The sequence below is a fragment of the Nanorana parkeri genome, unplaced genomic scaffold (genome assembly GCF_000935625.1).
Source record: "Nanorana parkeri isolate BGI_ZX_2015 unplaced genomic scaffold, ASM93562v1 scaffold649, whole genome shotgun sequence".
Classification (NCBI taxonomy): domain Eukaryota; kingdom Metazoa; phylum Chordata; class Amphibia; order Anura; family Dicroglossidae; genus Nanorana; species Nanorana parkeri.
Window position 1 is genome coordinate 73,216 of NW_017306917.1, and position 5,340 is coordinate 78,555.

Below are 5,340 nucleotides of genomic sequence, written 5' to 3' on the forward strand. Positions count from 1 at the left end.
AATAACCTGATCCGTTTTCATCTTTTCTTACACCATCTAAAACTAAAAAAACTAAAGTTTTTGCTATACATATACTTTAAGCAATCAGGAACAGATGAAATATGTACCTAACCAACCACTCAGTGTCTGCAAGCTCCCTCTGTGAATCTCTACACTAACTTCCACCCAGAGGATAAAATGTAAAATATTAACAACCACTTACAAAGCCATCCACAACTCTGCCCCCGTATATATCTCTAACTTTGTCTCAAAGTAGCACCCTAACCGTCCTCTCCGCTCCTCCCAAGACCTTCTGTTCTATATCTCCCTCGTCAACTCCTTCCATGCTCACCTCCAGGACTTCTCTAGAGTCTCTCCCATCCTCTGAAACTCCCTACCCAACCTGTCCAGCTATCTCCTACCCTGTCTGCCTTTACACGATCCTTGAAGACTCATTTATTCAGGAAAGCCTATCCCACCTCAACCTAAATACTGAATTATCACTTTCTCATACAATTTATCTCTACACAGCTACTACCTTTTGTATCGCTTGCCCCTTCCTTTTAGAGTGTAAACCCTCACGGGCAGGGCCCTCTTTACCATCTTGTCTTGATTTGTATTGTAACTGTAATGTCCTCCTTATATTGTAAAGGGCAATATAAATCCTCTAAAATAATGATAAGTATTCATTATTATTAATAACAATAATAATAATGTACTGTTTCTTATATTATATGGTCTGACTGTTTAATTTTTTTATACTGCTATGAATTGTTTGCACATATTATATGAATTGTTTGCAAGTATTACCTTTTGGATTATGCAGTTATGCAATATGGCATTTTTTTAGTTTTTGAGGTTCCCTATTTGATGGATTGCCTGGGACCTGCCAGAAAGGAGCATTGATTGTCCCCTCTGTTTTGATTCTTGGCATTCATTCGGCTTGCATGTGGGAACTATCAAATATTTTTTATGTCTGCTATGACTGTGTTGTACTTATACTGTATTCACCACTTACTAGTTCACAAGCACAGAAAGAGCACATATTGTAAAAAAAAAGTCCCAATCTCTTTGGCTGCTAGATAATTGTTACTAAATGCCACTAAATTGGCTAGAAAATTAAAATGTTTGCCTAAAATGTCCGAGCACAGAATATAGCGTTCCATACCTAACCCTAATGACATTATCACAAATAGCCACTGGGTGTTTTTGACCTTTACAGCACAAAATGAGGCTCATCTATACCCAATCCTGTAGGGCCATGCTTAATATATGCAGGAAAGTTAATTGGTTAATTACCGTTTAATTAAAGAGATACTAAAACTCTGGCAGACTGGAGACCTCTGAGAGAGCAGTTGGACACTAATGTTATAAATGATTGGGAAACCCCTACCTTAACAGCATTTGGTAATTAAATGAAATGTTTTGTATAATAAATGACTAGAAGGGCATAGAGTTTGAATGTGATGAGATAACTATAATAATACTTATAAAAAATTTAAAAAAAACTGAAATAAAAAAAACAGTTTTGTATGTTTATTCAGGGTTATGCCTTACACTAAAATAAAAATGTGCATAAATATTTTTTTTAGGAACGCATAGCACTTTTCCTCCAAAAGCCCTTACAACCTAATATCCCTGCTGCAGTCATATAGACACACTAGCTAGAATCCACTTTGTATTAAAGCCAATGAACCTACCTGTACATTTCAGGCTGTAGGAGACAACACAAGAATTTCTCCATGTTAACAACAGTGAGAAACTGAACCAAGGACCTCTGTTCTGCAAGGTCACCTTGCTATTCATTGAACACATGTACTGCTGGTTATGTGTTTAGATGAAGCACTGAGATCTTGAGGAATGCTGTTGAGAAGGGGTGTTGGAAATACAACAGCATACAGATTTGTATTGCTGACATTCAGAGATGTAGAATTGTCTTTTGAGCACTAGATGGTGGTGTGGTGTGATGTCGGTCTCTGTGCTTGTGCATGTTTGTCTATGATCTTTAGACTGTAAGCCCTCAGGGGCAGGGCCCTCCTTACCATCTTGTCTCAAATTTTATTGTAATTGTAATGTCTTCCTTATATTGTAAAGTGCTGAGAAAACTGTTATCTATATGTGTCCTGCATGATGCTGTATACACAGATGTAATCTTATTATAACCAAGTAAAACTTAAAGAGAACTATGGGGTAACCTTTTTATCCCATAGTTCTCTCTAGGTTCATGGGAGGACATACACTAACGTCCTCCCTTGATCCAAAGCTTATTATATAGCGGGCTATTGCCCGTTATATACTGAGAGCGCCGCAGCCGGGATGGATCCCAACAATACTGTCGAGATGCACCCAGCTGGCTGATTACAGCAGGCTCTGACTATCTATAGACAGAGTCAGCTGTACCCGCCCCATCCTTTCCTCCAGTCAACGTGGAGGAATGGAGTGGGGAGGGGGGACACCCTGTGGGGAGTGGTGACTGACAATCACCACTTTCTGCAGGACATGATCGAGAAGTGAGCATGCAACGGTATGTGTTCACTCATGTCACACTTCAACTTTAACTATGAGGGTGAGTGTAAATCACCCACCCCATAGTTCTCCTTTAATTAGGCATTCCTCAAGATCTCAGTGTTGTAAAGAATATCTGAATGATGTGCATTTTAAAATGTGTGCTTTCCCTAAATGGGCAGAGCTAGAAAGTTAGTATTCCCTGATCCACAAATTTAGAGGACATGAATAAAGGGTTCCTGTTTATCAGATTTATAGCGAAAACCTGAAAATGAGTTGGTGGAATGCAGAATTACATTACTCTCCACCTTGTAGACATTTGCTCTTTACCTTTACATCCATCACTGGTCTTGGTCCTGTTATGTTAAGTACTTGTAGAATTTCCTTATGTAAGTGTGTTGCCTGAATCACTCCATGTAGGCAAATGTGCCGGAGTCAGCCAGTCCCCAGTGCTTCATTTGCTCTGATGTTACTGTCTGCAGACTCTTCTGGATCCTGAGAAATTCCTGGCACTGGAAAGACAGCAAGTGTCCACATCACATAGGTAGCCACGTGGACACCCAAAGAAGGACAACACTTGCTGTAAACAGAAGAAAAGAGGAGACTTGGAACCTGATTGTCACATGACTGCAAATGTATGTGTGTAATAAGGGCATTCAAGTAGCTTTTTTTTAGGTCAGGAATTAAATAGATAGAGATGGGGGACAGTTGTAAAGCCTCCATTATAACAAAAGATAGAATAAACATGACTTGTAAACTGGAACCTAAGCTAGCATGTCTATTACCAGCCATCCAGAGGAAGAGGCATATGGTACTTTTGAAGGCATTTAGTACCCATCACTATGAACTCTGAAACACCAAGGTGCCATGGGGAGCATGGGACTGCTGGCCATATCTAGTGGTGTTGGGAACTCCTGTGAGGACAAAGATCCTGGCAACTAGGGAAAAATGGAAATCCAGGGCAGAACATGAACAGATATCTAGGAACAGCATAGAAACAGGAGAGCAGAAGCATACCGCATTGCCAGTTGGTGATAAAAGGCTATTGCTGGGATGTCGGGACTTTCTGGTCTTCTCCTGAGGTATTGGATGAGTCACAGGACAATTTCCAGTATGTGACCCACAAGATAGCCCATCTATGATTAAGCCCAGGTGGTGAAATGTGTGAGAGGCATTGGCGTGGTGTGATGCACACGTTGTTCATTGTTCTCTTGGATTTTTTTTGGAACCTGTTTGGATTATTTCAATAAACTTTTGGATTGCACTCATTCTGGTTTTGTGTGGATGATCTTTTAAAAAATAATGTCCACAAGGTAGCCTAGTTGGACAACTGCAGACAGACAGTGACAGATCAAGGGATTGATTTACTAACCGTATAAACACGCCACGAACAAGTATACACCTCTGTAGTGTGTTCCCTCCCAGCATCTATTGGTGGAATCTAGACACCTTTGTAGTGTGTACACACCCAGCAGGTGTGTTGTGCAAAGCCCAGCATGAATTGCAAGGTGATGTTGTGTAAATTAGCTCTACATTGTGTCTACATACACAACATCACCTTGCAATTCATGCAGGGCTTTGCACAACACACCTGCTGGGTGTGTACACACTACAAAGGTGTCTAGATTCCACCAATAGATCATGCTGGGAGGGAACACACTACAGAGGTGTATACTTGTTCGTGGCGTGTTTTTACGGTTACTAAATCAACCCCATAGAGTCATAACCAGCAGCAATGAGATACACATACAAAAGCACAGAAAGAGAAGCCAAAGCCAATACATAAAAAAGATCAGAAACAAACATCAAAACAGGCTAGGTTGGAATATACAAGACAGGAGGGCTACAGGCAGTAAAAGGCAGAGACTGATGTGCAATATATTCTTCTTAAGGCATATGCATCAACATTGGCTGGTGCGGGTAGTTGTCCCCAAAAAACTACAAACAGATAAAACACAGGTGTTAGAGAGTAGAAACACAGACCGACAAAAAAACCCTAAAGCTGCCCACACACCTTACAATTTATCTGCAGATTTTCTGTGATCAGATGGAAAATGTGCAACAGATTGGCCCAGGTGGAGATTACTCCATCCACACAGTTAAGTATAGATGGTGGAATCTGTTGCACCTTTTACATCTGACCACAGAAAATCTGCAGATAAATTGTAAGGTGTGTGGGCAGCTTAACAGAGATGATAATCCATATTCAAGAACTTCACTCAATACAATGGGCTTACTAAGAATAAGCAGTCCACATGAGTTCAAAACAGCCCACAAACATCTCAGACAGGCCTTCCCTTTTGGTGATTGCCAGAGTTGCCAGATTGCCGGTCTGGACCCAATAATCATAATTAAAGACATTTCACTCTTGTCTGACTATACAAGACCAATTGAGCAGGAAATGAGTTAATAAGCTCAGACTGCTAAAAATAATTCCCTTCGCAACATGTATGGAAAGTTGTCCAGCCATGTATCTCTTTCACTAGCAATTTACAAGGGATAAACTGGTTTCCTTACAGCTTTACACAGCATGTACTAGACTAAGAGACCGACAACAGCGCATGTTCTGACATTCCTGCAAACAAATGATGGACAATTAAAGTCATAGTTAAGGAGCTTGCTGACCCATTAAATTACTCTGCATCTTACCAAACCCCAGAGCCAGAAGTCCCTAATCAAACATCTTGGTCTTCACCATTTTGATTAAATGGATTAACCTTTTATTTATCAGGCTGTCAGTCAATATATGCAAATTTCCCTTCGGACCTACTTGTTCTAAGCTAGATGCTGCTCAGCAAAATGTCACTGCATTTATATTTTTCAGTGGGTACAAACACCGTATATATAAATAAATAT

The 5,340-nt window shown here is 40.2% G+C and overlaps 1 long non-coding RNA gene across 1 annotated transcript in view; it reads right to left on the reverse strand.

Annotated features, from left to right (window-relative positions):
* Positions 1–363: 363 nt before the first annotated feature.
* LOC108792500 overlaps positions 364–5,340 on the reverse strand; it is a 9,588-nt gene continuing 4,611 nt past the window's right edge. The window contains exons 2-3 of the long non-coding RNA XR_001941571.1: positions 994–996; positions 364–464 (exon numbers count right to left, since the gene is read on the reverse strand). This is a non-coding gene — a long non-coding RNA (uncharacterized LOC108792500). The remainder of the gene's footprint in view (positions 465–993; positions 997–5,340) is intronic.